The sequence below is a fragment of the Megascapheus bottae genome, chromosome 5 (genome assembly GCF_031878675.1).
Source record: "Megascapheus bottae isolate mThoBot1 chromosome 5, mThoBot2.hap1, whole genome shotgun sequence".
Classification (NCBI taxonomy): Eukaryota; Metazoa; Chordata; class Mammalia; order Rodentia; family Geomyidae; genus Megascapheus; species Megascapheus bottae.
Window position 1 is genome coordinate 13,064,804 of NC_143513.1, and position 12,263 is coordinate 13,077,066.

At 36.6% G+C, this 12,263-nt stretch overlaps 1 protein-coding gene and 1 pseudogene across 8 annotated transcripts in view; both read right to left on the reverse strand.

Moving 5' to 3' along the window:
- Dgkb (diacylglycerol kinase beta) overlaps nucleotides 1-12,263 on the reverse strand; it is a 624,803-nt gene that overhangs the window by 176,446 nt on the left and 436,094 nt on the right. The window lies entirely within an intron of this gene.
- LOC150063017 (adenylate kinase 2, mitochondrial pseudogene) lies at nucleotides 6,196-6,803 on the reverse strand (annotated as a pseudogene).

The following is a 12,263-nucleotide window of genomic DNA, read 5'->3' on the forward strand; positions in this document are numbered from 1 at the left end:
GCATTGCAGTTCCTCAAAAGACTAAGCATAGAGCTCCCCTATGACCAGCAATTCCATTACTTGGCATTTACCTAATTTTCCAGAAACAAGGGCATACTAAATCCACTAGCGCAATGATGTTTATTGCAGCACTATTTACCATAGCAAGGATATGGAACCAACCCAGATGCCCCTCAGTTGATGAGTGGATCAACAAGATGTGGTATTTATACATAACGGAATTCTGTGCTGCTGTCAGAAAGTACGACATCGCCCCATTTGTAAGGAAATTGAAAACCTTAGAAAAAATCATATTAAGTGAAGTAAGCCAGACTCAAAGGAACATAGGCTCAATGGTTTCCCGCATTCGTCATAAACAGTAGAAACCTTGGGCTGTCCTAGCAGAGATTTAGAATAGAAGAAAACCTAGATACATAAGGCCATATAGTATGACACTAAATGAGAGGACCTCCAGGATACAGGAACAAAATCCATACAATGAGTGATCATTGTCCTTAATGTACTATGTTATCTCTCATGTCTTTTGCTGTCTCGGTTATCTCATATTTCTACAGTATTTCATATTGTTATCTGATATATTGTATATATGCTTTTTTGGTTATTTGAAATAGTGTAGGGAAAGAAGGAAAACAAGATGGGGGTGGGCAGCGATGAGGGGAGGGAAATGGGGACCAAGACATGAGAAAGGGTATCCATGTTTGTGAAATAATGCATCATGTTTGTGAAGTAATGGATCAGTATATCTGGTGAATATAATGTAACCCTTCTATTAATTTTAATAAAATATATGGAAAATAAGAAAAAGCTGGGTGCACTGAAATTGACCAGTTATCCAACTGTGGTTTTAGGATAGCCTAGACAAAAGTTAGCATGAATCCATTCTAGCCAATAAGAATCTGGGCACACAAGTCCCGATCGATTCACTGTGGAATTCTACAAGATGTTTAAAGATGAAATAACATCTGTGCTCTTGAAACTCTTCCGAGAAATAGAAACAGAAGGAGCAATACCAAACTAATTTTATGAAGCTAATATTACTCTTATCCCCAAACCAGGGAAAGACCCAACAAAAAAAGAAAACTTCAGACCTATCTAATGAACACAGACTCAAAACTCAATAAAATATTAGCTAACAGAATCCAGAAACAAATTAAACAAATCATACACTATGATCAAGTGGGCTTCATCCCACAGATGCAAGGCTGGGTTAACATATGCAAATCAATCAATGTAATACATCATATATCAATAGTTAAGGATAAGAATCATATGATAATTTCTCTGGATGTGGAGAAGACATTTGACAAAAATACAACATCCATTCATGTTGAAAGCACTAGAAAAAATAGGAATAAGAGGTACATTCCTTAAAATAGTGAAAGCCATATATGAAAAAGCTACAGCCAGTATCATACTAAATGGTGAAAGACTGGAACTATTCACCTTAAAATCAGGAACGATACAGGGATGCCCACTCTCTCCACTTCTTTTCAATATAGTGCTGGAACACTTAGCCAGAGCAATAAGGAAAGAAAAGGCCATCAAAGGGATCCACATAAGGAAAGAAGAAATTAAACTCTCCCTATTCGCAGATGACATAATCCTCTACTTGACTGACCCAACAAACTCCACTCCCAAACTTCTAGAATTAATAAACCACTTTAGCAAAGTGGTAGGATACAAAATCAACCTTGAGAAGTCAGTAGCCTTCTTGTACACCAACAATACACAAACAGAAGGCCAAATCAAGAAAATGATCCCATTCGCAATAGCCCCCAAAAGAATAAAATACTTAGGAATATACTTAACCAAAGATGTAAAGGAATTATTCAATGAAAACTGCAAAATTTAACAAAAGAAATTAAAGAGGACACTAGGAAATGGAAAGACATCCCATGCTCATGGCTAGGGAGAACCAACATAATGAAAATGGCTATACTACCAAAATTGATATACAAATTCAATACAATCCCATCAAGATCCCAAAGACATTCTTTATTGAAATAGAAGATACAATCCAAAGATTCATGTGGAACAAGAAAAGACCTAGAATAGCCAAAACAATTCTAGGCAAATAGAGCAATGCTGGTGGTATTACAATACAGACTTCAAACTCTACTGTAGAGCCATAATAACAAAAACTGCTTGGTACTGGCACAAAAACAGACCAGAAGATCAGTGGAACAAAATAGAATACCCAGATATAGAACCACATACCTATAGGCAACTTGTATTTGACAAAGGAGCCAAAAATATACAATGGAACAAACACAGTCTAATCAATTATTGGTGCTGGTAAAACTGGGCAGCCATATGCAGAAAACTAAAAATTGACCCTAGCCTTTCGCCATGCACAAGCATTAACTCAAAGTGGATCAAAGACCTCAACGTCAGACTGGAAACCGTGAAACTGCTACATGATAAAGTAGGAGAGACACTGGAACTCATAGGCACAGGCAAAAGATTCCTGAACAGAATGCCAGGGTCACAACAGATTGGAGAGAGACTCCATAAATGGGACTACCTAAAAATAAAAAGTTTCTGTACAGATAAAAACATAGTTGCAAAAGTAGAGAGACAGCCAACCAACAGGGAAAAGATATTCACCAACAATACATCTGACAAATGCTTAAGATCCAGTATCTACAGGGAACTCAAGAAACTAATCCCCCCAAAAAACCAATAAACCATTCAGTAAATGGGCAAGGGAACTAAAGAGAGACTTATCAGAAGAAGAGATTAAAATGGCAGAAAAGCATATGAGAAAATGTTCATCATCTATGGTCATAAAGGAAATGCAAATAAAAACAACCCTAAGATACCACCTTACCCCAACAAGAATGGCCAAGACTTTGTACTCAGACAATGACAGTTGCTGGCAGGGTTGTGGAGAAAAAGGACCCCTACTACGCTGCTGGTGGGAATGCAGACTAGTTCAGCCACTCTGGAAAGCAGTGTGGAGGTTTCTTAAAGAACTGAAAATTGACCTTCCCTACGATCCCACCATACCACTTCTGGGCATCTATCCTGAACATCATGACCCAGGATATTATAAGGACACCTGCTCAGCTATGTTCATCTCTGCACTATTCACAATAGCCAGGCGTTGGAAACAATCCAGATGCAGATGAATGGACACAGAAAATGTGGTATATATACACAATGGAATTCTACATAGCCAACAGACAAGATAAAATATGGCATTCGCAGGGAAGTGGATGAATCTAGAGCCAATCATGTTGAGTGATACAAGTCAAGACCTAAGGAACGAAACGTGCATGGTATCCTTAATATGTGGCTACTAAATCCAAAGAGTACAAGAGCGAGGACTCAATATCTGCATACCCAATGCTATGGGCATGGTAATGGAAATATAAACATAACTATTTAGACATAAAATCCTATGACTCTATAGACATAATGTTTTATTTCATAAATTAATATGTTTCTATGACACACAAACCCTTAGCCTAATTTTGAATAAGTTCTAAATACTAAGTCCCAGTGATTGTAAATAGAGATTCCCTCCTTGAACACTTGTTAAACTTGTCATTTAAAATCTCATGTAAAAATCAACGTTAATAAATTCTCTAATATATATATGTACATATATATATAAATAAAAAGAATCTGGGCACAATTGAGTACTCTTGTCATTCCAGTTATGTGGAAATCATAAATAGGAGAACATGGTCTTGTTTGGCTTGAGGAAAGAAATAAAACCTATGTGAAAAATAGGCAAAGCAAAAGGAGCTGGGGAATTGTTCAAGTTGGTGAATTCTAGCCTGAAAGTAGAAGGTCCTGAGTTCAAATTTCTGTACCACAGAAAAGTAAACTATAACGTAATGGAATGGGAACTTTTATTATAATTTATATTTTAAAAATCTATCACATATTTAAATCAATAAATGTAATTTCTGTTTATCGAAGCCAAAACTCTACTTTGATCACAATTGCCATGTTTATGAATTTATCAATGGTAAAAGTGGCCTCATATCATGTGCCTTCATATGTCGGAAAAGAATTTTATTTTATCTAAACTCTCAGGTTTTGTTTGTACTTTTATTTTATTCTCTGGTGTTGTACTTTTAATCAATTTATGTGTCTCTCATGGTAAAAGAATAAGGTTGATAGTATTACTGTATAAGAAAGAAACATTGGTATAATACAGTGTTTTATAGTGGGAAATTTTTATATTCATACAAATGAGCACAAACATTTTTCTTATTTCTAGACAACAGGTAGAAATACACACTTTTTCAAAAATGATATATAAAAATGCTTGTCTAATGCTTACTTGTAAGGTGAGCTTGTAAAGTCCCAGTGAGACAGTAAAGCAAGCCACAGAAACTGCAGATAGATTCCTATAATACTCAAACTTTCTTTGTGAAAATAAAATAAGATCAATCTTCTAAAAATATGATTTTTAACTCAAATTACTTTTATGTGACTAATGAAAGTATATATAAGCCTATAAAATGTGCACAGCAAGTCAAATATTTTAGCAGGTTTCTTTCAAATACATACATGTGTCTATATACTAGTTATCTGAAAATGTATTGAATATCCAAAAGTGTTCCATTAATAATATTAATCAGTTATCTATTACATAAATGTTCTTTTTTCTCTAGTTTTTGATTGCAGCTTAGATTGACTAACCGAAAGAGTGCGAGAAAATGGAAAAGTATAAAAGCCACAGGATTACCACATTGATGAGTGTTTGCTGAAGAGGTTTAAACAAAACCTCTCAGAGCAGTGAGAAGTGTAAAATGGAATAAAATGTGAAATTAATGCTGTGCAATGTTTAAACTATCATCCTTCCTGTTTACAACTGAGTATATTTCAATAACAATTACATCATCATTACTTGAAAGGTTTCCTCTTTCATAAGAGATCTCTCCAGAAATACACCTCCAAGTTTTATCTTATTAATGAATGAATTATGATCATTTCTTGCTGTTAAGGTTTTTTTTCTTCGTATAAGGTTTAATTTAATAGACTGTTCTGCTCCTAACCACACTTCTGCTGTAGCTGAGATCACAGACATGTAGCAACATATCTGTTGGTTGGTTTGTTGAGATGGAATCTCCATAAAATTTTGCTCTGACTGACCTTGAACTGTAACTTCCCAGTTTCTATCTTGTCAGCAGGTGTTTTTCGGGGCAGAATCACTAATTTGGCAGAACTCAACTTATGATAGTAATCATTGCTTTTATTATGGTCATGGTACCACATCAAACCCGGGGAGGCATAGAAATCACTTTGTCAACAGTCAATGGGAAGTTCTAAAACTTAAGAATTTTTTTCAAATTTTTAACATTCTTTATTGACTTAGGGGCCAAACAAGGCAGCATCTGGTGAGTTAAGAAAGGCACTTTGTTGAAAATAACACATCACAGTGCTGTCGGGTGATCCCAGTCACAGAATTTGAAGATGGAAAGGATAATCTTTGGATGACGTAGCTTAGGACACTTACTCATTTGTTTTTGTTTTTCTTCATAGTCTTGGGGATCAAACCCAGCGCCTTCCACATGCTAGGCAAGTGCTCTGCCTCTGAGCTACACTCCAGCAATTATTTATTTAAAAAGGTTGCTTCACACATGGTGGATGAAATTCAGTAAGACTCAAGGTGGCTGATAAGAGCCATGAACCGCGGGCAGTCAGCAGCGAGTCAGGGGACAGAAGTGAAACAGGTCTTTCGCCCCTCATAAATTTAGTAAACTTGATTTACTGAGCCATCACCTGCACAAACATGACCCTTATCTTTTGCAAATGTAGAGATGATAATTTGATCACATGATGCTCCCCGTCCCAAGCTGTAGGACAGACAGACCATAGTTTTGATTTCATGTATTCTTGGTGGAACACTCGTGAGGTTCTGATTTTAGAGCTTTAAAAAACAGTTTTCACTAGTTCGGAGTAAACAAAACCCTAATTGCTTATAATACTGTATCTTCCTATTTGTATCTCTAATGGCAGTGGTTTTTTTTCTTTTTGAAAATTAATCTTTCTTTCTACTTTTAAAACTCCCATCCATGTGTAAGAAAGCCCCATTCACTACAGCAGCACTGCTCTTCCAAATAATCCTGGAGTCCCTCACCACCTCTCCTGTCCCCTCCTTCCCCTGATCACCTTTTCCTTCTGCCCAGCACCTAAGAGATGAGCAGTGGTACAGGCTTGCCTGGCTTTCTGCAACTAAGATGTGGCTTTGGAGAAGGCTGCTAGGATGCTGGCAAACACGACATCCAGGGTCTGGGACGCATCAACAGCAGAGTGGATTCCCCGTTTACTGTAGTACTCCACCAGAGGGATGGTCTGAGTGTGGTAAGCCTCCAAGCGGATCTTCAAGGCCTTCTCGTTATCATCTTATCGCTGGATCAGGGGTTCCCCAGTGATGTCGTCCTTCATGGGTTCTTTTGGGGTTTTGAACTCCTTGTGGTAGGACTGGCCACTCCTAGCGATTCTCCGGATCAGCAGGGAATCTGGAATGGAGAACTCGATCACGGAATCAAGCTTCTCTTTCCTTTTCTCCATGAGACCATTAAGCATTTCAGCCTGTTTCACAGTGCGAGGGAAGCCGTCCAGAAGGAAGCCATTTTTGCACACAGAGGGTCTCCAAATTCTTCTCAATGAGCCCTACTATCATCTCATCACTCACCAGCTTTCCAGCATCCACAGTTGCCTTCAGCTTTTTCCCCAGTTCTGAGCCAGAAGCCACCATGGTCCTCAGCATATCACCAGTGGCCAAATGACAGACACAGAAGTTCTCAGCCAGTTTGGGTGCCAGCTCCGGGAGGCCCCAATAGTACCACCCCAATGCCTTTAGGATACTTCGGTTTGGGAGTCAAGTCCCCCAAAACCTCTCACCGCCACCCACCAAGCACACCTCCTAGGTCCCAAGAAATTTTTTTTAATCTACTGTGTGTGCACATGTACATACGTGCACAGGCTTACCTGTCTTGGTAACCAGAAATTGAACTCAGTGTCTCACACCTGTCCTTAGTTCTTTACTCAATGCTGGCATTCAACCACTTGAGCCATGATTTTGCTTCCATAGAGATTTAATTGGTGAGAAAGAGTCTCATGGACTTTCGTCCTCAGCTGGCTTTGAACCTAGCTCCTCATATCTCAGCCTCCTGAGTAGCTCGGATTATAAGCATGCACCATTGCCTCCTGGCTATCGTATTCTTTAATATTTCTCTTGAAATAGTTAACTACAGATGATACCATAATCTCCAGAAGATGAATAGAACCTAAGAGAAGTCCGTTGTGGTCTTCGGGGACAGACTTCCTTCCTTAAAAGACAAACATAAGGAAGGAAAGTTGCACGTCTTCAAGGAAATCTATAATCGGAGATGAGCATTCATTTTGTCTCTTGGCAGAGAAGGTATGGAAAATCTTGGGAGGCTGACCTAGATTCCTGGATGAGTTGAAATCCCGAATCACCCACAATGAACCAGTCCAGTTCTGGACTTCTATGTATGTGTGCTACAAAAAGAGACTAGTCATTTCATCTGTGTGCTTGATTCCTTCCAGTCAAAAGGTCACTGACAACATAGCCTAGAAGGAAAATTTATGGGTATTACGGGTATAATATTATCAGTGAGATACTTTGAAAAAAAAGCTAGAATCGAGTGTTAGATTTGTCACACAATGCTATTTTTTAAATGCAAAATTCTGTAGTTATTGAAACAAGTAAAGAATTTCTGTTCAGCAAATTCCTTGACTTTATCTTTTGAGTATGTAAATATCAAAGTACACTTCCTACATGTGATTTACTGTCTGTCTCAATGTTCTAAAAATATTTCCACATATACATGCTTGAAATAATCTAGGAAACAACCCATACATGTCCCTATTTGAAGTGTCCTCATTTTGCATCTAATTTTTTTTTTATCATGGCAAACAAAATCTGTATAGAAGAGTAACAGCTGGTAAGTTCAAATCTCTCACTTGCTCTTAGAGTCAGTCTGTGAAATTTGAATTAATAACATAAGACATGTTTTCAGAAATTACCTGCATAGATATTTAACTTAATAAAATTTCCTAGTAAAATAAGCAATAAATGACATTATTTTATTCTTGAAAGTAAACTATCCACCACATGAGTGGAGATGGGAGGGAGTAAATGGGAGAGAATGGAAGAGCAGATGACACTGTATGACAGAAAATATACCTATTTCCTGATGTATGCATATGTAACCCTCTGTATATTACCTCTATGATAACAATAAATAAATTAATAAATAAAATAGGGAATAAAAATAGAATATTGTCACAAATGGATAGCAAAATATAATGAAGCATTTGTAACGCTCATATAAAAGGACATTTTATTTAAAGATAATTGTATTCATGAATTTATACAATGATTCCTTCAAAAAGATACTGAACAGTCTAGAACTCCTCAGCCCTATTTCTATAGCCATAAAACAATCTGGAAGTTATTTTGCATATTTTTTTTGTGTGTAGGTGGGTCATGGGGCTTGAACTCGGCCTGGGTGCTGTCCCTAAACTCTTCAGCTCAAGGCTACCATCCTACAACAGGGCCTGGGCCTTGTCCCTGAGCTCTTCAGCTCAAGGCCACTACTCTACTCTTGAGCCAAGCCCCACTTTCCATTTTCTAGAGGTTAATTGGAGTTAAGAGTGATCCTCAGATCTCAGCCTCCTGAGTAGCTAGGATTACAGGTGTGAGTCACCAGTGTGCAGCTGAGTTATTACCACTTTCTAGATTATATGTAGCATTACTGGTAAAATAGAACAGATGAAAAGGAGCTGATCGCTAGTAGGTGCCATGATAAATTATTTTTTCATGCCTTTACAAGGTAAGACTGGTTTTGAACTAAGTATTATCACACCACCAAGGTTTAAGTTCTATTTCATCAATAAGATCCTGATGGAAAGTCAAGTCCTCTTCCTGAGCAGCAGGAACTAGGCAGGCAATAGCAACTGAATATGCTGAGCCAGATATTAAAGTAATTGTTGGACACATCAGGCTCATTCCATTATTTAGCTGGTTCCTTAGAATTTTTTCCTTCCTCTCTCTCTTTCTTTCTTTCTTTCTTTCTTTCTTTCTTTCTTTCTTTCTTTCTTTCTTTCTTTCTTTCTTTCTTTCTTTCTCCCTGTCCTACTCATTTTTAAGTGCATTAATTGCCAATTGTCATATATATGAATATAAAGGTTTTCAATTTTAGTATAGATCAGCATATGTAAATGTAATGACTACCTACTGAGTTTCATGGATATTAATTAAACTTAGATGTTTCAATAGTCTTACAGGAAAATATAACTTAGACTTTCTGGGAAGATTCAGGAACAGTTCTTTACAACTACAGTATAAATTGATTTGTAATGTTGTATATCCAACAATTATTTGAAAGGTAGTCCTACTTTGTGGAATTAAATTAACACTTTTATATATGTTTCACCTATTTAAATATGAATGATCCCACAATTGTTAGGCAAAACAGTCTTGACATGGGAGCTTAATATGAGAAAGAAGAGAAAATATGCATGTGTTACGAGGGTTTGTGTGTAAAGTATATACATACATGCACTGTGTATATCAACTCATTTCAATATTGAAAGAGCAGTCAATATTATCATTCTGGGTGCTGTAAAAACATTTAAACTCAGTAATATATATCATTGGAGAACAAATTATACCCTACAGTATCATCTGTAAATATATATATATTATCTGTATATATCTGTCTATCTGTATCTCTGAACCATGTTTTAGATGTTGTATTTTGTAAAACTTGCAAAAGTTAAGGTGGGGAAATCACACTTCTGAAACTCTTTCGCACATTATTTCCCTTACCTATATGCTGTGAAGACTACCATAGCTTCACAACTAAAAAAAATAAAAAACAAAAAAAAACCTCTAATAAAACTTGTTTCTATTTTCTGAAAATTAGTTAAGTGTTTTACCTTTTGTTTTCTTCACGCATCAGCAATCTTTCCCTTCAATTCTGCAGCATAAAGTGTCACTTTGCATTTTGAAAATGCTGTTCTCCATAAAGTTCCTCTCACACTAGAACTAAAAATATGGACAGTTCTCCCTTTTCCCAAAGCTATAGAGGAGTGGTAATACAAACATTAATTATTTTTTCAAAATGCTAAGGGGGTAAGAATCAGACTGCTACTTGAGTTATATTGAAAATATTGATATTTTTAAATCAAATTGAAGAATTATAGAGTATAACACATGAATCAGCAAACCCATTATTATTTAGATTACATTTCTGTCACTGATTTACACCCTGAGGGACCCAGCTAGCTCCCTGAAATAGCATGATCTATTTTTGTATCTAGTCACCATGCTATAATTTATATAAAGCATTAAAGATGACTTCTACATGAACAAATTGACAGATGTAGATGTTAATCATTTGTATATTAATTACTGTACCAGCACATTCAAATGCATGGAAGATAGTAAGATAATTGTGAATGAAATATTTCTTTTTTGGGGGTTTTATTTTTTAAAAAGGTGCCTCACTCATACACTATTTTTCCTGTTACAAACAATTCCCATGTAAGCAGATAATAAATGGAGATGAATTTTAATTGGACAAGGCTATTTCCAATATGTATAGCTATCAATAAATCATTAAACCACCATTTTTTTCCTGCATTAAAACAACATCCACATATTGCATTGATTTCCAGAATTATAAAAGTCCTTCCTTCCATCCTTTCCTTCATTTTCTCTTTCTTTCCTTCTCTCTTTCTTCCTTTCCTCTTTGTTTTTCTCTTTCTCTCTTTTTCTTGTACTAATTCAGGGGCTAGCTGCCATCCCATAGTCTTTTCAACTCCAGGCTTTCTCTCTCCCAATTTAGCCAGACTTCACTTCCAGTTAGTTTCTTATTGTTAATTGGAGATAAGTGTTTCATGGACTTTCCTGCCCAGGCTAATTTTGAACTACAGTCCTCAGTCATATGTCAATCTACTTGTTTCGAACATCTGAATGACTTTCACTATAAGAATGCTTGGGACAATGTAGAAGACTGTTGCTTGCCCTTTGCCATATTGCTACTTTAGGAACAGATTCTATGCTGTATACATTATATAAATTATATATATATATATATGTTAGCAACAAATCAGTTTATAAGTAAAAAGCATCTTGACTGATGCCACTCAGGTCATTCTTCACAATCAAGGCTCCCAGAACTCTCAACCCAACCCCCGTATTTTCTTAATTCCAAAGGTACATTGAATATTATGACTGCCATTCTCCTCCTCTTACTGATAAATCTCTCCCTCCAGCACCCTACATTTGTCTTAGCTTTGCGATTTCCTTTAACTAATGGAATAGTATTTGAGGTGAGATATTATGTTCTTCCACTTTTTAAAAATTTTTTTAAATATATTTTTATTGTAATTAATAAAAGGGTTACATGATATTTGCCAGATAGAAGGTGCATTAATTCACATACATTAATACCCTTTCACATGTCTTGGTACCCATTACCCATTACCCTCCCCCCAACCCCCATCTTGGTTTTCCCCCTATCAAATTTCAAATAACCAAATACAAATAAATTCAATGTATCAGATAACAAAGTGAGATACTGTAACAATATGAGATACCCAAGGGACAGCAAAGGAGATGAGAGATAACATAGTACATTAAGGACAAAAATCATTCGTTATATGGCTTTTGTTTCAATATCCTGGAGGTCCTTTCAATTAGCTTCATACTATATGGCCTTATGTATCAAGATTTTGCTCTATTGCAGATATCTGCTAGTAGAGCCCAAGGTTTCTACTGATTATGAGCCTAAGTTCCCTTGAGTCTGGCTTACTTCACTTAATAGAATTTTTTCTAAGTCTTTCCATTTCCTAACAAATGGGGCGATGTCATTCTTTCTGACAGCAGCATAGAATTCCATTGTGTACAAATACCACAACTTGTTGATCCACTCATCAACTGAGGGACATCTAGGTTGGTTCCATATCTTTGCTATGGTGAATAGTGCTGCAATAAACATTGTTGTGCTAGTGGATTTAGTATGCCCTAGATTCTGGATGGTTGGGTAAATGCCAAGTAGTGGAATTGCTGGGTCATAGGGGAGTTCTATGTTTAGCCTTTTGAGGCAGTGCCACACTGCTTTCCATAGTGGTTGAACGAGTTTGCACTCCCACCAACAGTGTAGTAGTGATCCCTCCTGGCCACATCCCCTCCGGCATCTGTTATTGTTCGTTTTCCTGATCCTGGCCATTCTAACTGGAGTGAGGTAGAATCTTAGAGTTGT